Here is a 21,947-nt window from a genome sequence, read left to right on the forward strand (position 1 = left end):
AAAACGATTCAGAGGAAGCAATGAGGGACGGAGCGAATGCCTTTTTTCCCCCTCGCAGTCTGCATTTCATTTTAAATTGAGCTTTCTTCTCTCTGTTTATTTCTGACGGCTTTATGCCACTAGACACATGCTAATAGGATTTTTTGCTCATGAATTAACTTGGCTCTTTCCTCCTGTAGGGCCCGCTCTGCTCTTTGACCACTCACTGTTCAATTATATATTTTGTAGTTTGTTTTAATATTAATGCAGAATGTCCCAGAGTTTTCCTGCACGGCTGAATTGCGGTTTTCTAAAAGGCTTCTCTGCTTCCTCTGCAATACACAGCTGAAGAGGAAATACTGAATTCTTTTATTTATTCAGGTATCTATTTCTGCACATCAACATTGTGTTCTTTCAAAGATTTGAATTTTAAAGCCTCTTTTGTCTTTGTTTGTTTGTTTTTGTCGACTTTATTGCTAAGACCAACACAAGCAGCGCTCTGAAATGCTGCAGTTTCCCTGCCCTTGAACTGTGCTCTCTCTTTTTGTTTACCTTGGTGCAGTGCATAAGGCATTAACATGGGAGAGGTGCTGATTGGACATGTATGCAGATGAGGCCATGCGCAGTGAAGTGTTGTTAGTTTGGTGAAAGACAAATGTTTCAAAATGCATGAACCACCAGCAATGTTTCGGAGCAATCTAACGAACCACCCATGTGTACAGGATACTTCCAGTAGGTGAAGCATTATTCACTAAGATAAAGAAACCTCTGACAAAACAAAAGACATTGAAAGACTTTAACTGTATTCACTATCATGAAGAGAAAGTAGTCAGACACAGCAAGCAGTCATGATGTACAATCAGATTTTTGATTAAAATTTGTTTGGTAGTTGATTTCATCAGAAAGGTCCGTCACACAACAGTCATACTAAGTTCAAACTGGGAGGAAACTTAAAGTTAAAGTTTAAAAACTCACAGCGCTGGTAGCCTATTGGTTAGTGTGGGCGCCCCAAGTACAGAGGCTATAGTGTGGTATTATCAGTAAATAAAAACTCAGACAAGTTAAGGTCAAATTAGCCCAACTATTTTTTTTCTTAGAAAAGGCAAAGAAGGTTAAACTATTTTATTTTAGTATTGCTACGAAATGCTGGATAATGAAGCAGAATTTTGTACATGTTGTAATAAATCAAACGGCTCCTCAAACAGATCTGCCTTTAGGATATCCATGTATATAAAACAACTTCTCGGTTCACTGATGAACTTTGAACAGTGATATGAAGGTGTCAGGTAGATATTAAATGAAAAGAGTCCCCAAAGAAAATGAGCGTGAATATGGATTTTGTTCACTTGGCTTTTTGTTTGAGGAATAATAGAGCGGATTTAATGTTGTATAAGCCTTGTAATACACACCAACTTCTGTTATACATCTAACCTAATAGGCTTAAATCGCACAATTCATAGAAAAACATTGCTCTCATTAGTTGCACTTTGGACTTTGTGTGAGTCTGTGTGTGTGTGTGTGTGTGTGTGTGTGTGTGTGTGTGTGTGTGTGTCACACGTGTAACGGTGTGTGAATCAGTGTAAATGTTATTTGGGAGATAAAGCATCTGTGTTAAAGTCACAGTATTTGTTTCCTGCAGTAGATATTTGTGTAGATATAGTAGTCTAAATCCATCAGACCATGTGTTTTTGGATGTTTTTGTCTGCCAAAAATTCATTAAGACTAACTTCCCTCCTAAGAAATGGTAGATCAAGGATTTCTCTCAACTCAATTTGTGAAAACAGATAGAGAGAGAGAGAGAGACAGAGAGGAAGAGCAGCCACAGAAAGAAAACAAAAAAGAGGATACAAAGGAGAGGAAAACTGCCAGGCTGTTTGCTCCCACCTGTCTTGACTTGAAAGACCAAAGAGGGAGAAGACAAAGACGCGCAGACGCCTGGGAAAGACTTGAAAAGGGGAACATTAAGGAGGGAAAGAGAGGAAGAGGAGGAGAGGAAGAGGAAGAGAGCAGATACGTGCGCAGCCCCCAAAAGGCACGTCTGCGTTTGAAGCAGCAGCGCTGGAACAAACGAAAGCACCGAGATCAGTGTGCGGGTAAACGACTGGAGTGGAAGGAGATGTTTGATACTGGGAGCGCTGGAAGGGAAGGATGGCTTATTAGACACATCCGCCAGCACTAAGACACACCAATCCACAGCCACCTCACCCACTCTTACTCACTTACTTCTTTGTTTGTGTCTGTTTTTCGAATGAGCCATGTGATTGGATGTACATAATTTGTCATTAGTAGTCACTTCTCTTGAAATGTCTCTGAAAAATGTCAGCCACATGACAAACTGCATGTGGCTGATCTTTACCAAAGACTTACTGACAACATTAGCTTTCATGTTTGACGAAACGACTCAGAGTTTGACCAACAGGTGTCTTCTACTGCCCAATTAAAAGCCTCTTCTCTGAATCAGCAGTCAGGTATGCTTGCTAGCATTGCATTGATTCGACACAAAAGACACCCGTCAGCTACTGACATCGGTGCATGGAACATCAGCTGATTACATCAGAGCATCCATTCATTGATAAATACACACTCTTTATTTATATGCTTGTTTGGGTTGGTTTAGTTTTCAACTCATATTTATCTTTCAGAAATAGCACTTCTATTTATTATTTAAATTGCACAAGTTCAGATACTAATTGAGAAGATGTACTTAGCAGTTTGGTAGTTCTGGATGAACAAAATAAAGTCTGCATCCCAACTATTTCAATATATATAGTCAATGTATTTATTTTAGAGCTGTTAGCATTAAGTGGTTAATCACAATGCGATCATTGAATCTTCATCGCATGCTCTTTTGTCCCTTGTGGCGCACCATAGTTAAAGCACCGTAGCATCTTCAAGCAGCTCAGTTGACAAGTCAAAAGTAATATGTAACCAGTGATAGCTATCTTTATTCCTTCTAGAACTTTTGATCTGCAAGTTCCTTATTTTATTTCAAAATTAAAGCAGGTTTTTATCCAAACAGGAAGTAATTTAACCTAAGCTTGAGACAGTCCAAAATACAAAATAAAAGCTAAATAAAAACTGTTTTGAAATGCAAAATAATGGAATTTCAAACACGAAATTTATAATGTGATTAATCACCATTAACAATTGAAATTGTTTGAAAAAAGTTTGCCCTAATTTATTTGTTTAAACTATCATCTGTTTTAGTCCATTGCTGTAATGGTTCTTTCTTCATCGGTTTCTTCATTGAATGTAATTCATCTTTGGCTTCTTTTTTTTTTTTTTTAAGAACAACTGCAGATAGAGATCAACTGCAGGTAAAACCTTAATGTTGGAAAATGTGGCATAAAGACCGACGTAAACACAGCGTTGGTGTTACTGCTATTACAGCACTCTATTTGCATTACACTGTGCCATCCTTCATGATGATGGCTGATCCCTTCCTGCAACAGAGCTTTACATCTGGTTTCAGACATGCAGTCTGTCTCCCTCTCTCTCTCGCTCTCTCTCCCTCTTTCTGTCTCTTTTTATACTGCGCTCTCGTTCCTTCGGTTGCTTGTTTTGTCCCTTTAATTAAGGAAACAAAGAATAAATGAAATTGCATCAGTGATGTCACAGCTCTCCCTACTGCAAGATAAGATTCCTTTTGTGTCTGTGTGCGCGTGCGTGCATGTGTGAGCTTGACTGCATACAGGTCGGATTTTGTGTGCTTGTTCACATGCAGATGTAAATGCAAGTCAAGTGTTTATCTGTGTTGGTGAAACGTTCCTCTGACAGGAACGTGTGTCTGTTCATTAGTGTGTGTGTGTGTGTGTGTGTGTGTGTGTGTGTGTGTGTTAATATGGATAGTTAAATGTGTGATTTTTGTGGTTGTGCGTGTGACGAGTGTGAAAATGTGGATGATTTGTATATGAAAGCATTAAGAATTTCTGTGTGTGTGTGTGTGTGTGTGTGTGTATGTGTGTGTGTGTGTGTGTGTGTGTATGTGTGTGTGTGTGTGTGTGTGTGTGTGTGTGTGTGTGTGTGTGTGTGTGCGTGTGTGTGCAACAGACGCTGTGACACAAGTCGACTCTGCATTTTGGTTTGGCTGTTTAAACAGGCAGCTCCTCAGTCAGCCGTGCCCGGGCTGCATAATGAAGGACCCCAGTCCATTGAGTTTCCTGCTGCGTTCTGACAGAGCAACCAACACACTGCAGTCTTCATATACATACACAATCCCACGCCATCATACTCTCTCTCTCTGGCTTTATTATCATTTTTCTTCTGTTTGTCTTTTCATCTATATCACTAAATCTCCACAAATTTCTCTCTCCTATCACCTTTTCATACTCTAACTTAAGCTTTTACTTAAACATAATTCCAGCAGAGGTCTTAATGTTAGTTATCTGTTTGGGAGGTGGGAATGTTTGCATCAACCAATCATAAGCTACAGAGGAATTTGCCTAATCAAAATCATTTTCAGTCAACATATCACCGGTAGCTTTTCAGGAAGTGGTTCCTTAAAGAAGGTGATAATAGAAATGATATGTTGTTATTTCTGTGAGTTAAGTCGGAACAACTCAACAATGTGTAATTTTTCTGACGCTGGTTTTCCTGTATTAACACTGGACGATGACATCACCACCCGTAATCCCGCCTACAGCTCTGATTAACAATATTTTACTAACCTTCATTTCTCGAGAAGAGGACAACAAGGCAGGATGGAGGAAACTGAGAGGTAGCAGGGAAAGAGAAACTAGCTCTAATAATTTTGTCCTTGCTCTTAAAAAAAGACTAAATATTTAAATCAGAAACCTACTCTGGAGAGAAGCAGCAAGCAAGGTGGAAGAAATAAAGTATGGAGAGGATAAAATAGGAGAAATGAATGACAAGAGTGAGGAGAAAAAAAGAGAGAAAGACAAGTGAGGGAATTATTAAAAATTGTCTTTAGGGGGATGAGAGCGACAAATCATGTTCCAACACAAGAGGAAGTAGACCGGTTGAAAAAAAAAGTATTACCCGAACAGAGTTTCAACAAGAAAAACGCAGAACTGATACCTTCCCAAAAACGAAACGCACTGCGATGTTTTGTGTGTTGAAAAAGCTCCAAAAGAGAGCGACTGCGCTTTCATCTCTTTCTTTTTTTAGTGTTTCTGTGATCTCAACTCTAGAGGATTTCGTTTCGGTGCTTTTGAAATCATGTCCCCGTTCCCCTTTTCTGCTCTGTGTTGCTTTCCTTCCTGTCGCTTTTTGTGTGTGTGCGTGTGTGCGTGCGTGTTTGTGTGTGTGTGTGTGTGTGTGTGTGCGTGTGTGTGTGTGTGTGTGTGTGTGTGTGTGTGATACTGTTACATGCCTGGCTAACAGTGGCATCAACAGAGATGTTCTGATGGAAATCCAGAGGCTAGCAGCTAAGCTCTGACACACACACACACACACACACACACACACACACACACACACACACACATAGAGTGTGACAACAGGGACACATTCACCCTGGGAGACTGAAAAAGGACACATTACTGCGTCCCTTTGAGACCCTGCAAAGGGACATTCATTACATACAGTACTACACGCAAGCATACTCAAACACATGGACACAGAAATAGCAGTCATGGTAAAACATCGAAGTATCCTCAACATCCATGAGAGATATGTTGATGTAAGAGGTTGTGTGTGTCTGGAAAAGATACAGGTAGATTTCACACTTGCATTGACTAGAGCATCCGACTTTCCTCGCTCTAACCTCATTGACCTCGTGCCATCATGATAAAAATCACCCCCTCCCTCCTCATCCATTTTAAATCCCCCCTACTCCAATTCTAATTCACTTAAAGGGATAGATTGTTTATCATCCCATCTGAAGCTACACAACATCCCCCTTCCTTCCATTCTTTACTTTCCCCTCCATCCTCACTCCTCCCCCCTCTCGCCGCTCTCCATTTTCCTTTTTTAATTTCTTTCGTGCAGGCTCCTCGCTGTCGTTCTGGGTAATTAAAATGAGAGCAGGGAGATTGAAAATAGGAGGGAGAAAGAGGGAGGGAGGGACGGAGGAGTGAGTGAGTGAGGGAGGGAGAGTTTGAGAGGCAGTGTGACAGAGATGGAAGAGAGGAAGCGTGTGTGCACATGCAGGATGGGTCTTTAATGGTGGAGGGCCGCTGTCTCACTATTGGCCTAAATAAGTGACTGCCATCGCCACAGCCAATCAGTGCACTCCTTTCCCCTTTCCCCTTCCCCTTCCCTTATCTTAATCTCCCTCTCCTTTTTCCTCTCTCATGGTAAAGTACTCATTATACAGTTAAAGTTTCTGCCATTTATAAAGATATCTCTCCCTTTTATTTCTTATCACTTCATTCATTTCTCCATTTCTGTGGTAATAACACTGATTCTCTCCCTCTCTCTCCCACTCTGTCATGTGCAAACACAGTCATTATAAGACTGTGAAATCTACTGTGAATCTCAAAAGCCCTAATGATCCAACAACCACTTTAATAGAGCACATCTCACACACACACACACACACACACACACACACACACACACTCACACACACGCTCACACTGTGCAGTGTCACCAGTGTTGGGAAACATTTCTGGGAACATATGTAATTATACGCCAAATGCCTGTTGGAATGCAGTATGTAAAATTAATGAATTGCATGTTTTTGTGTGGAAGTAATTATATGCAAATGCTATGGTATGTATGAATAATTACAGCGATATCATAGTGCTGATCACATTATAATCATGGCTTTTTTCTCTTCCTTTTTGTCTTTGCTGGTGGTCGTGCTGCTCCTTCATCATTTAGGTAAGTGATATTATTCAAAAGATTATGACACTTCCCTATACTCTGTCAAATGAATAACATAATGAAACGTGTCAGCTGTACATTTTTCTTTTATCGTTGTATTACCTCACATGATATCATGAGGAACAGTCGAATAAGTCTGAGACTAATTTCCACTCACCTTTAATCACAAATGAAGTCCTGTTGAATTATATAGAGGTGTAGACCCTGCATAATAACTCATAAATAATTAAACTAATTAATGAGCTTTTCCAATATTAGTTGTACACAAAATGAATAAGAGCAAGTTAAGGGTCTCGGGCCCTGTGTGAGTCAACATTATTTTTATAGCACATTATAAGCTACCAAGGTTGACCAAAGTGCTTCACACTGTGGTCAACTAAAGTCATGTAATAATGCTTACAATTCCCACAGAAAGAGAGAGAGAGAGAGAGGTCATCCATAACTGAAGATACAGAAGTAATATAATACTGGCTGGGCTGAAATGTATTTGCTTTGTGTGGGCGATCAGGTTTAAATAAAAGAAGAAAAAAAGAAGGTACAAAGAAAGTAAGAAGGGGATAAAGAGAGAGTAGTCCAGGCGAGTGCTAGCTTTGTGAATGAGCTCTGATCGCCACAGAAGAATGCGCCCTTACAGACTTCCCCCCCCCTCTCCCCAGCTCTGCTTGTCCCTCTAAGGGCCCCGTAACAGGCCTTATCTAAGAGCCGTGCATGGCTACTCATCTCTGACACACTGAATATGCACCATGCGCTTGGACACACACACACACACACACACACACAGTTACTTAAAAGTGTGTCTCCATATTTTTCACACTGAATAGCCAAAGTGTTGCAGTGTCTGGGCTCTAAAGAGACGTGGTGATTTGACATTGAGAATACACACCGAGAGTGTATAAGTGGCTGTGAGGCACATTTGTGTGAGTTGTATTTGAGATATATGGCTGTCATGTGCCATCACGGATTAGGAGTATGTTTAAATTTGGCAACCTGTCAATGAGCAGAATATATCGCATTGGTGATTACTGCAACAGGTTTTGATCCATTTTGATGACATCACAATGTCATGTAGATAATGTGACGGAAATGGTGAAATACTAGGATTTGCATCTTTATGTGTATACTTCAGTAGCATCCTCAAAATCGTGTCTAGATCACAAAGAATGCAAAGCATATAAAATGGATACAATGAGTCGAGATTCCCCAAACCCAGCCCCACCTCCTCAAGAAAACACGTGCACATATATTTTCTTTATTTCAACACTTGTAATTTTACACATAATGACCAAATGTCTTCTTCAAAATGTTCTCCAAAAGGTAACAATTCTAAATCAGGAGGAAGATGAACACAATACCTTTTGATAAGGCCTTACTTTGACTCAATAACTAGAGAATATTAACTTAAAGAGTACACGTTTTAGAAAAACAAGCCATATGACACTTATTTACTGCCCTTGAAGTATATGTTTTCACTTAATCTCAGGTGTACTTAAATTGTTTGTGACACTGAGGAGCGCAGGCAGTTGCCATCGAACATGGCCCATTACCCTGAAGACATCAAATATCATAGGTGCACTGTGAATCAGGTGTGTTTCCAAACAAAGTTATGATTAATAATCATAAAGTCAAAACGGGTCCAGCTGGGGTTTTCTCTTCCCTTGAGCTTACAGCTTAAAATGGCTGAAGCAAATCATCCTGTCGTTCTTGTCCTCTTGTATTCCTTTATTGTCTTGATATCCGTCTCAGATGAAGTCACATTCTGCAGTTAAATCTGTCCAAAAAAACCCCAAACCAAAGTCAGTAACAGTACTGGTAAAACAGTGAAAACTATTATTTGCACATGTAATAGTTTTTCCATCCCCGCTGCTTGCTGAGTCTTTATTTGATGGGTGACTACATTTGCTGGATGCTGTGCTCGTGTTTGAAGTGAGAGTCTGTTGTTTGTTTGTTTGTTTGTTTGTGCCTTGGAAAATTTGAGGATTTGGTGCAACTGCTTTTCCAAAAACGGTGGACACCTTTCTTTTGTTTTGTCTTTGCCTTTGTTCTGCAAAAGAGAGGCTCAGTCTTTCATATTAAAGCACAAATAACTTTTTTTTAAAGCAATCATACAAACTGACTTTTGTACACTTTTTTTTTTACATTAGAAGGCTGAAGCTACTCTTGCATCTTGCCTGTTTGGAAACTCAGTTGACGGTTACATTAGAGGAATCATCAGAGTGTTTTTACTGTGTACAGCTCTGCTGACCTTGCCTTTTGAGCCGTCCCCTGTAGAGAGATCTCGCCCTAAACCCCTTTCTCTCCCCTCTAAAATCAATAAGCTAATGGAGAATGCAGGACTGTGTCTGAGGCTGTGTGTGTACGTACATGTGTGTTTGGCAGGTATTTGTGTCTCAAAGCAGGGACTAGCCATAGTGGATTTTGCCCCGCGGTGAAAAGAGGGATTTGGGAAGTCTTAATAGCTGAATTTCCCCAATGCTTCCAAGTCCTTTTTTTACTCTGTGAGGTGTGAAAAGAGCAAATAGCTAACCTTAGCTTTGCTGCAGAGGGAGTCACGAACACGACCGCAGCTGCTGCTCTTTCAGGCCCTAAAAGACACACACACACACACACACACACACACACACACACACACACACACACACACACACACACACACACACACACACACACACACACACACACACACACAAACACACACAAACACAAACACATATACTGAAAGAAAACCCATTTTATTTTACTTTATAGTCAGCAAGTTTCTGTGGTGTTGTGAAAAAATTGTGATTCGGTGTTTTTCTGTGGAGTCCTTGTCCTCTCTCACAACAACTAAACACATTCAGAGGATTTACTGCGCTGTGTTAGATATTTGCTTTGTCCAACATCCCGGCAATAACACACAAGCTTTGGGAATATCTCTCTTCCATTTCTGGAATTGGTTCTATCGCTCTTTTTCACCAGAGCTGACACATTATTTTGCCCTTCACCCCTCCCTCCCTCCCTCCCTCTCTCTCTCTCTCTCCTTCTCTCCCTCTCCTGCTCCTCTCCCTCCTTGCTTCATGTCCCCCAGGCTAACGCAGAAGTTTGGTGCCCTTTCCCGGTGTCTGGGGTCCTGGTTTAGGACAGAGAATCAGTCACAGTTACACATATTAGATTAGAGAAGAGTGGAAACCAAATTGCCCTCTCCTCCTCCTCCTCCTCTTCTTCCCAACCTTCCTCTCCTCATCTTCCTCTCCTCTGTTTCCCCCCACATCCCCCTATTCCCAGAGGAGCTAGAATGTCATTGTCCTCTGCTTTCCTTTTCTCTTTTTTTTTCTGCCTCTATATTTCTCCATCCGCCTCTGTCCTTTGCCTTGTCGCCTTGTGTCAGAGTTTCAGGGACTGCCACATTAGTAGAGTGGAAGCTTGCTGTTGGTGAAGTCGTTTTGAGGTCACCAGTGTCTGTTTTTCTGAGTAACATGTTCTTTGATAATCACAGCTTTTAAAACAATCTAAAGGGGATAAAGTTGTCCTAAAACAGTACTCTTTGTTTCCCTTAACAGTTAATTGTATTGCCAATTTAACCAAATGTTAATGACTCAATTGCAGTCAGACATTGCATAACTTTCCAGCCTCGGGTTTATAATAAAAATACATTAAATAAGTGTGTTTATTTTTTCATGACGGGCCTCCATCACGTTATCATTCCCTCCATTCCACCATTTTTCTTCCATTTGCTAATGACACTATCTCACCGGGGGAAATGGGATGCTTGACTTTGACTTTTACCTTTAGATATCTCTTCTGACGCGAGGGCAGTGAGCCTGGATATTAACTTGGATAAATGTGCTATTTTCCCCCTTGTCATTCTATTCTTTCGGCTCACTTTTGTGATGTGAATCTGTCATACTCCGAGCATTTCCTTTTAAATTTTGGTTCTGATTAAAGCCACAGTTCAGTCTAATAAACTGTAAATATCAGGAAAGAGAATGATTTCAATTAGAGGGAGAACAGCACGTCCTCCAGATGACTCTCTCAGTGCTCTTCTTTCTTCATAAAGACTACTAATCCCATCATTAACCTGTCGGGAAGAGAAGGATATTCCTCCCAAAACACACACATAACACACGACTGAGGAAGACCTCTGGTTCACCTTTGACTCTCTGCTACATTATTCTTTCAAGTACACACACACACACACACACACACACACACACACACACACACACACACACATTTAGGCACTATGGTCAAAGTAGATTACTTTAACCCTAACTCATAACAGTTAGCTGTTGTTCACTTTAGTGCTAATCCTTGCAGGCACATTCTAGAGGAATTTAAGTCATTATTAGATAGAACACCACTGTAGAGTAAATAGATCTAATCTTTGGGGGCAAGGGAAAGCAATATACCAAACCCTTTTTCTGTTATAATTCACATTCAATTCTCTCTTAATCAGACATTTTTGACTGATTTAGGATAAAAATGAGAAATGTTCTTGTAAGAATTCCTTTTTTTAGTCATCAGTCTACAATTCTACAATTCACTTAGCAGACACTTTTATCCAAAGTGACGTACATCAGAGAGTAAGTACAACACAAGCAAGGATCTAGAAAAAAGGGAACAATGTCAGTAAGCGCAAACGATCAGCTTTGAGTCCGATTGGACACACAGGTGCTGACAGGAAGTGACCAGAGGCAAAGCACAACGTTGACGGCAGTTCTTGAGAGCTCTAATCAGTATAGAAACCATCTTATAAGTCATCGTTATCAAACAAAAACCATCGTCATTACCATCATCATCATCAATAATATCGAGACCATCGTCCTCATCAGTCAGTTTAAGATGTGTGGTAGTTTACTTAGTTAACATTTTACGATGGGACCATCAGTTCATCTTGCAAAGTCCTTGTATTTACATTATTCTGAGGGAAGGACTCTCAGTAAATGGCACATTGCAGTCGAAAAACACAGCGCCTCCTTCATAAAACATTCAATGCCTTCTCTCCAGTGTTGGTATTCCATTCCTATCTCCCGGTATGTCTTTGTTTTGCTTATATTGTCTTGCTAGGTTTCTGATTTTCCGCCGTTGTCATGTTATCTGATACAGTATCATCCCTGGTTAAGCCGCAGAACGCAGTGAATCAGACTTTTGTTTTGGTTTACCTTCCAGGTAATGGGATTTTCCTTTTTTTTAGTAGTCCTAATTTGTTAGGCCAAGGGCAGTGTTGTATCGTCTGAGGGCTGTCCTGAGGCAATTTGGGCTCTGCCATGCAGTTTTTTTTCCCCTGTTTGCTGTATTTTCTTTTTGCTGCTGAAAAGCTTTGTAGTGAGACGATGGATTGTGGGCACTGCACATTGGCAGATAATAGAATTCCGTTGCTCCTTATTAGAAAGAAACATTGGATAATCTTGCTCTTCTTTTTGTTTGATGATACTCAGGAGATTTCAGCTGTTGGTACTCATTTTGACAAAACCAGTATGTTCTCTTCATTTTGCTTGTGTCCCCTTATGTCAGCTCAACTCAATGGAAATGTTTCCTACAGATTTGTGTGACATCATGTGTCCTGCAGACTAATTGCATAGGTTACTATCAGAGATGGGTTTTACTCTGATGGCACTCTCTCTGAGCCAAGCCAGAGGTCCAGAGAGAAACAAACACCACGCGAGGGCTACAGAACCCCTCTGCACCCCATACTGTGTGTCATTGATCACCAGAAGATAGGGAGAAAATGAAGAAGAGTGAGTGATATGAGAGGCCTAATTATAGGGTCTGATAATTTGCATCAAAGATAATGAACATCTTGGACAGTCTCCCAAATCTCTCCCAGCACACCATCCCTCCACCTCTTTAAACTCCTCCTTCTCTCCTTTCTTCTCCTCTCCTCCTTCTCCATCTAGCATATACCACGAATCCCCTCTCCACAACCTTTGCGTTTGCATTGAAATGCCAATACATCATTTTCGAGTAACGCCTCAAAATGAAGTCATATTTCAGCATTTAGCCCCAGCCATGAAAAGTGAACTTCTCCAATGTCCTTCCCTGGCCTAATGGACCTAGTAACCATTCAGCCATGAACATTATGCTAATGCTCGCTAAGCTCGCTCTCCCTGCCTTCTTTTGTGAGTGTCTGTCATTCTATTAAGCCTGATAAACAAGTCTGATTTTCAATTATCTCTATTCAAATGAGGCCTGCGGCACTGTTTGCTCAGAGACGTCCAATTTGAGCTGTTTTTGTGCATGCGTGCATGCCTGAGTGTGTGTGTGTTTGTGTTTTCATGAGTACAAGGGTACATCCAGCTCTTTCTCTTTACAAATGATTTATCCGTCTATCTTAGTGTGTGGTGATGTTTGTAAGTCGGAGCATTTTGCATATGTGTAAACAATGTGACTACCTATGAGTGGGGCATCCAGCATCCGTTTGAACAGAGACGCTGTGAAGCTAAGTGGCACCCCCCTTTTACTCTCCACCTATACACATGGGATTTCTCTCTTTGACACACTCAGAAAGGCGCACACACACACTCAAACAAATGGCAGAAGAGTCCAACCACAGGCTGAAATAGTCAGACAAACAAACTAATAAACTGGTTATTGATCATGTGTCATTACTGGGAGTCTGTCAGACAGACAGTCTGACCCACACCAAACAGTCAGATAAGAGAAGGACAATTAAAGCATGACATGATTCATCGTCCTCCCTCGCTCTGTCTCTCTCTCTTTCTGTCTGCCTCCTTCCCATCTTTAAGGGCCTCTCTCTCATCTGTTCTCCTTTACCTCCCCTCCCTCCCTCCCCCGCTCTCTCTCTCTCTGTCCTCTGTTTATGAATTCCCCTTGCTTGGCACGGCGGCCAACGGAGAAGTTTTTAGTATGCAGCCTCTCTCAAGGACAGAGCCTTGTTAGAAAGCCTATTGAGCTGTGGAGCAATAGCCCGCTATAGCCTGCCAGTGCATCTCTCTCTTTCTCTGCATCCCACTCCCCCCCCCCCCCTCCCCCTTCCTCCCTCTCATTAATGATGTATTAGTTTATTAGGTGTGGGATATTGGGTCGGGGACCCTGCGACGGACTTCATCACGACAGAGCCGTATGGAGAGGAAACAGGGAGGAATAGGGAGGCAGAGGTGCATACAGATGTTCAAACACACATCCTATATACACACACACACACACACACACACACACACACACACACACACATAAAATAAACATGCTCAAACATAATAACACATGAACACTTCTGTGTCAGTATTCATGAACACGAACTTACTCCGCTGTGATTTAGTTGGAGTGGCTGCAAAACATCACCGTCCATACATAGCGGCCCTGTGGTCACCTCGAGACACAAGGTGATTTCCCATAATGCCGTTACTGCAGTATGGGCTATATCTGTTATGCAAAGTGGAGAGTCTATGCACGTAAAAAATAGTGAGCGCGGTTTGGCTACATTTGATTACAAATGCATAATGGAGCAGCCTCCTGTATAATTTACACCGTGTGATATTGAATTGTTACCAGCCTTTACTTTAAGTTGAATGTTTTTTTCCCTGGTTCTAGTCGAAATTGCTTCCTTACTTCCATTTTTTTCCCCCTTTTTCAATTTCAATTTACTTCATTTCAAACTATGATCCATAATAGTGAAAGAATTTTCCAAAATTAGGCCCTTGGCAGTATTTGCATAGAGGGTAAATTTGTCCTGCTATTTCTTCTCCCCTCGTCTCATATTATCTTCCCCTCATAATTCTCTCCTCTATTCCCTATCGGTAATATCCTGCCTCTCTTTATGTTTCTATTTTCTTTTTACTCCTTCTTCACACTTCACCTCCCTTTCCAAAGTTTTCCTCTTGTTTTTTTATTTTTTTGTATTTCTTGTTGTCCATCACCACATCCTTTCTTTCTCCCTTCATCCTTGCAAATGTCCAGCCTTGTTCCTTGTTTCCTTATCTTCCCCCTGTAGTCCATCTCCATCTCTCTATTTTCTGCTCGGATGATTTTGTTTACCTACTTGTCATTGCTGAAGTGCTCACTCTCTCCATTCTGCTGTGAGGGGTGTATACACACACACACACACACACACACACACACACACACACACACACATAAATGTATGGTATATAAAGAAACACACGTACACATTAGCACAGATCCCAGCCTCAGCTCCCCAGGTACAAAGTGGGCCTTGAAAGCCTGCCAGCCCATCAGATCTTACAGTCTTTACCTTGTGCTCTTGCTCAGCCATTCTCACCCTCTCTCCCGCACAACACACACACATGTACACAATACTTCAACAGATTTTTTTATAGCAATATAGTGGGTACATTGCTGTCCTCCCTCACGGGGGGAAGAAGAGTCGTATTTTAGGCCTAAATGGAAAGCTGTGCACTTAGAGTTTGGCTTTGGCCTTCATCTTGATGCCAAGAGACGAGAGGAGCGCTCGCTAAGTGAAGAGAGTTGACTGTGTGCGTGTTTGTGTGTGTGTACAGTGTGTGAATCTTGATAATGCTGAGGAGTGTAAATGGTTCTCTAATGCTGGAAGGGAGCATTTTTGGTTCACAGTCAATAACAGACTTTGCAGATATTTGTAACATCAAAAGACCTTCTTTTCACATCTGAAGTGTTCAATTCTACCTTTCCGCATGATAAGATGATTCATTTTTCAACAATTTCAAATCACATCTTTCTACCCGAGTTCTGTTGAGAGTAAGTATCTGCTAGGTGTAACTGGAAGGTCACACAGTTTTGAATCTTGTGAAATCAAATGGGGAAAAAATGTATGTATGAAGCTTTGCTTTTCTTTACAACCATTGTCAAGGTGGCTTTAAGCAAGGTCTATTTATATCATCAGCCCACTTCACATTAACGCTCATCACAAGTGAAATGCAAACTGATATTCAATAAGCTACAACAAGCAAAGTGATTCAAGATGACATTGAAAATGTGAATTAAGTCAAAGCTTGAATCATTTAAAATGTGACATTAACTGACATGAAAAGACATTTTTTTTATAGATAAGATATGTTTAAGAAAAAAAATAAATGGGTCTTGTGAATCAGGCAATAGAAAACTGACTGTTTGGCATACTTGAATATAAATGAAACATTTACTATTAAACCTGAATGCAGCTATTCAGACAGCATCTTTTCTACTACAGACGGTTACTATTTGAACAGTTGATGATCGTGACATTGATTCTGTTGACATTTAGCATATTTTTCAAATACGGTGAGCACAAAAATAAAGTTCCATTAACTATTTCTATTTGGCTAAAAGTGGGCAGAGCTAAGTTGTAAATTATGTGACATCATCAAAGTGAAAACACACATGTTGATATCTGTGGGTTGACACCGACACTTTAATTTTAAGACACCAACTCATAAGCAAAAAAAAAAAGTATATTAATAGGTGTTTTTTCACCAAAGGACTATTGACATGACATGAGGCGTTTTCAGACCGCAGGAACTTTATCATAGTTCTAGGAACCGTTGGAACCGTTTCATTCATTCCGCACCACAGGAACTATGAACTATTTAAGTTCCTAAACCCTGTGTAGAGGAACCTTTTTGCAGAAAGAAAAAAAGTCCCCATGGTGTGTAGTTCCCAGGGAACACCTCAGTGGAAAGTTCCTCTTCGAAAACTCCCCAGAACTGTTTGGTCTGGAAACACCTGTAGAAAGGGAAAAATAGCTTAAATGATACAAGGCTGAATTCCATTAAGCTACTATTTTTCTAATTTTTCGTACTGAGTATGCTAACTCGCTAGCATAGCAAGAAATTATTTTGACAATTTTTGACTACAACTTTTCTATTTAATTCAGGCATCATTGTTCATGCAAGCTAGCTGCCACCTAGCTAGCATTCTAACCTTCTTGTAGTTTCTAGATATTCTGCTCTGGGCTATTATTTGGCTAACATCATGTGTGGCAGAGCACTCCAGAAAAGTTTGGTTTTATGCAGCTTTGTAAACAGTAGCTCAGGCAGTGTGAAGGCTGAATCTTATAAAGAAATGTCTTCAGAAATGGTATGTTACTGATGTACATGGCGGTGTTCACTGTGGTGGCTGCTGTCAGCTCTTCTTTTTCAGCCCTTCCGTCTGTCTCAGCACCTTTCTCTCTCTCTCTCTCTCTCTCTCTCTCTCTCTCTCTCTCTCCCTGACACTCACTCACACAGAAACTGTCCACTCAATTCCTGTGCAACAAGGTAATACCCCCTCCTTTCTCCCTGCTGTCTGGATAGAGAGTTTTTCCTGACAGCACCGCTCATGTTTTCTAATAAGCCACCTTAGCTAGCTTCCCAGCCATTAGCCACAGAGACGCTAACACACACTGCAGGCAGACAAGAGAGAGCTCAAACATGAACTCCTGTGAAAACATGTACACAAATACTCAAGACATCTTCAATTATATGACAGAAGTTGCCTTATTCACGGATGTACAGTGTGTGAGTGAGTCATATATGACACTCTGAAAGATAAGAGAAGTGTGTTGTGCTTTAGTCTGCCGCTGCTAGTTTGCATGCAGCACTATCATGGAGTATTTACCGCCTATTCTTAAGAGAAAAGGAATAGTAAATTGCTTTTGGTATTAAGGTGACATTGTATCTGATCGAGCTTTTGCAGACTATTTTTTCCTTTACTTCTCTCATCAGATGGATTCGGGGGTTGAGGTTTCAGGGATAATAGCTGTTCTGAGTGTGTGCTGTGTCTTATTCTGTGAACCTTCACAAACACACAACCAGCATCTCTTTTTATTTATTTGTATCCCGTGTGTGTTTTCCCAGCCGCCCCCTGAATATGCAGCGAAAGCTGTGGGATCACTGGTGCTCACTTATTTTCAGAGTCTGCTGTACAGCGGCAGAGGGAGAGGACTAGAGAGGAGAGTTTCTCCTCTCTCTCTCTCTCTCTGTCCTGTGTTCCTCTCAATGAAGATAAAGTCAGTTGATGTCCCTGCCGGAGAGTAGGATGGTGGGTGGAAAGAAAATGGCTTCCCTTCCCAGTCTACCGTCTGTTTTCTTCTCACTTTCCCTCACTCTGTTCTTGACACATTTAACATTAAGGCTTGTTTCATGTGTTTCTAAAGGCTTATAGTGGGAGTGTTATGTTTGCACAGAAGTTTTCAATAGCTGATATCCAAAGTACTTTCCATGCTGTTGTGTTTTATTGAAAGTGTTGTCTCCATACGACCTCTGTCACTCCTACAAATTGAATATTTTACTGCTGTAACAGTAACTGTCCTGATTCTTCCTGCACTGTTATCAAATTGCCATAAGCAGATTATATAGGACATGCCGACAGACTTATAGAACAGACACATCATGCTCCTGTGCAGAATGTATTTATTTTTCTAAGAAGAGTGAGGGAACATCTGCAGCTTTTTGTCTTAGACAAAAGGAAGGGACAGACTTTACTCGTTTGGATTGCCACCAACTCCTCAGGGCAGTTTCATCCTCTTCATCTGCTGTACAGCGGTATGAACATCTAGGTATAAAACACCTAGATGATAAGTTTGTCTCTTCTGTTTTGTGCTAGGGGAAAGCTTTGTGTTTTCATTGAGGCATGTAGCAACAAACAGCTGCCTGAAAATGCTGAAAAAACACTGGCCGTATAAGTGAACCAAAACAGCCAAGTTGTAGTCCCAAACTTCAAACCCAAAACTTCCAAACAATTAAATCTGTGAATTGAATTGCAGAACCAGATAACTGTCTGGTCTGTGAGTTTATCATTAGAAGCCTTTCTCTTTTAATCTGCAACAACAAAAACCTGAAGCTTTAAGAATGTGGTCAAGCTTTGCAAGATGCATTTTAGCCTGGATGAAAAACAATCACAGTGTAAGACTACATTAACAGGTTTTTTTTTTTTCCTATTCAGAAAATATATAGTTTTTTTTACTATCAGGTGTAATCTGTGTCATGTGACACTAAGTTAACCAAGGAGTATAATTTTTGTCATTTACAGAAATGTCATTAGGATTAGTTTGAATTATGAAGAGACAAACATAAGCCTCTTCAAATAAAGACAAAGTGTATCATTACATTCTGAAATGGGAAGTCATCTTTCACAGTTTATTGGTTAAACTCTGCTGAATTCCCTCTCCTGCAGGTAACCTGTTTTGATCTGTTCTAGCTAAGATAGTCAACTTAAGTCATGTGACCCGTACCGGTCACAACAATTACCAACTTTAATAGTGTTGAAAAGCCTCAACCGTCTTATGTATTCATGTATGCACCTGCTTGTGTTTCATTACTGCTGTTGTTAACTTGCATGGCCAGAGGTGGCAAACGATAAGATCTCTCAAGAGAACGTATACTTAATACAATCACGCATGCACACACACACACACACACACACACACACACACACACACACACACACACACACACACACACACACACTCCTTCACTTTATCTCTTAATTTATCCATCCAGCTCTAATTTTCGTTCCCCCGATAGTCTTCTCTCTTACATACGTCCTTTGCTTATTTTTCTCCTTATTTCTATTTGCTTTCGCTCCCTCATCCTTCCTCCCTTCACTGTTTCATCCACCTTTCTCACATGTTCATTGTCATGTATCCTGCTCCTCTCTATTCTGTCCCTTCTTGGGGGAGACCACAGAGGCAATAACCAGAGCTGTGAGAGGGTCACAGAGGGTGAGTGTGAGTACGACTGTGTGTGTGCGTGTACTTGTTTGTGTGTACACTCTAACCATAAGTATGAAATGCGTCCTCCCACTAAACTGCTACAGCCAGACTTTTGAAAGATTGATACTAAATGATTGTGTCCTTCATGATAGTTTATGTCTATGAGGCATTAGTAAGATGCCTGATTGCAGCTGCAAATGGCCCATGCTTCCTCATTTTCCAGCTGACAAAAGCAAAGGGCTTAAATAACCACAGGCAGGTCTGAACAGGTTTCATATATTCATGGGTGAAAAATTTAACTGAAGTCACAAAAGACTCAAAATGTTAATGCAAATAAAAAGAGGACAATAGAGAAAGATAGTCACATCATGGTTCTAACACACCTGTTATCCAATGCCTGCTGAATGTGTTCTGTTCATGTTTGGTGGCGGCCTTGGATTTCAGTTAAAGTCTTAGTATTAAACCAGTAATGGTATGTAGAATTGGTATTCACTTGACTGTGGAAGGGGGTTTGGGGAGAAACAGGCGGAAATTGAAAATGAATGTGAACTGCATGATAGTCTGCCTCTTTCCTCTCCCATTGTTCCCTTTTCTTTTGCCTGCCTCCTTTCCGATGTCACCATCTCTCTTCCTCCTCTCCCTTACCTTCCCTTTAACTCTCTCTCTCTCTCCAGAGGGATTTGACTCTAACTGGCCTTGGCGCCCGTAATGAAACCAAATCTATTTAAAGCCAAAAGCAATGCAAGTTTTAATTTCCTATTCCAGACTTAACCTTTTTGGCTGCGCTGCATTTTCACATCCACTTAATAACTTTTTACCCTCCACTCTTCCTCTCCCCCCCCCCCCCCTCCCCCCCACTTTCATTCTCCCCATCACTCTCACTCTCTGTCGCTTCCTCTTCTCCATCACCCCCCCCAACCCCCCACCCCACCCCTCAATTTCTCCTCTTCCCATCCCCGCAACCCCTCAACCCCCCCATTGCTCTCAGTGGCGAGGCACAGGCTGCCTCTTCAAGGGCAATATCTGTCAAATGATTCCCCTGTGAAATTAAGACAGAGGCCATGAGAGAGAAGAGAGAGGGGGGGGGGGGGCAGGAGGTGGAGGGTAAGGGTGTAGGAGTAACAAGAAGAGCTGGGAGTGTATGTGTGACGGGGGATAGACGATCAGGTGGAAATCCTACTCTCATATCACTAAACTTGGTACTTAAAGGGGGAAAAAATGAAAGCAGTTTAAAAATAGATCTGGCAGCGTGACTCTCGTTAGAAAATAAAAACCTGGACAATCTGGGGAATGAAAGAGTTGGGGATCAGGAGACGGAGAGGGAAATGGAAGGCTCCTTAATAATAAAAAAAAAACAATCTCTTGTATTTTAATGACCCTGGGCTCTTACTGTCAGAAGATGTATTTTTTACATGTGATGTGATTGTTGTTTACACAAAATAGTTGGATTGAAACAGCTCATGTTGAGAGCTTTTCTACAAGAGTCATACAATCTGATGAAAATAAATGTCATTATGAAATGTATATCCTATACAAATGTTTCGATTTTTAGTCAATATAGTTGTACTATAATAAGGACAGACACACTGTGATCCCACACGTCCGTATAAGGATATGTCACAGAAATGTGTTTTTTAATGGGATGTGTAATAATGACATGTAAGCAGTGTGAATAGGACATCAGTCAGTAATGTTGCCTGATCCTCTCGTCTGTTGTGTCTAGTTTGATCCAATGCTCCTCTGTGCTCACAGAAAGCACAGTGCCATCTCCTGACAATCTTCACTATTACATCTCAAAACAATCAAACCAGGCTCTGCACTTCACCACAGCAGTTCAGGTCAAACCCACTTTTTTTCCCCCTCACTGCTCTCAAATAGTTAAAACTTTTCTCTACACCTGCTTTGCATTTATACACACAGTGAATTACTTACATCTAATTATTCAATATCTCAATTATCAGAGCTGATAGCCTCGCGGCACACAGCGAGAGCTTAAATTTACAGCCCTATTCCATAAATGTCTAAAATGAAATTAACTTTTTACAAGGTGTCATCTGTGGCTTTTAAGTAGTGGAATTGAAGCCCTTCTCCTTGCACACACTCACACACACATTCACACACACATATACACCTCGTAATGAGAAGCCATTATTAGGCCGTGATTGGAGCCAGGGTGCCAATATTAAAAGTGACAGGAGAGGCAATATCACCTCAGTGTCTAATACGCTAGTAGATATGTCATATATTTTAAGACAGCTGCTCTGCTATTTATAATTAATAGCAATTTAGTCCTAGCAAAAATTGGACGACAGCTAACAGAGGGATCTTGTTCTATTAAGTGCAGAGTCTGAATCAATGTCAAAGTGACATTGTGCAGTTTTTGAGTAGGTGGTCCAGACTCTACAGGGCTTATATAAATACCACAAAGCCCATATGGTGTTATGTGTGTTTTTGCACAGAAGGCGCTTTCCTTTTGATGCCGTATAAAAATAAGTGCAGTGCAAACAAAAAGGAAATGAAGTTGGCCTCTAAAGACACATGAATAAAAATAATCTGTCTTTATTCTCATGCCTCACAG

General features: G+C 40.9%; 2 protein-coding genes across 6 annotated transcripts in view; one reads left to right on the forward strand and one right to left on the reverse strand.

Annotated features, from left to right (window-relative positions):
• si:ch211-195o20.7 (cytospin-A) overlaps nt 1-9,337 on the reverse strand; it is a 404,502-nt gene extending 395,165 nt beyond the window's left edge. Inside the window, exon 1 of the mRNA XM_061063326.1 lies at nt 9,328-9,337. The gene's annotated coding sequence lies outside the window, so the exon portion shown is untranslated. The remainder of the gene's footprint in view (nt 1-9,327) is intronic.
• LOC132993457 (AT-rich interactive domain-containing protein 1B-like) overlaps nt 1-21,947 on the forward strand; it is a 173,160-nt gene that overhangs the window by 81,452 nt on the left and 69,761 nt on the right. The window lies entirely within an intron of this gene.

This window comes from Labrus mixtus, chromosome 18 (assembly GCF_963584025.1).
Source record: "Labrus mixtus chromosome 18, fLabMix1.1, whole genome shotgun sequence".
NCBI classification, from domain to species: domain Eukaryota; kingdom Metazoa; phylum Chordata; class Actinopteri; order Labriformes; family Labridae; genus Labrus; species Labrus mixtus.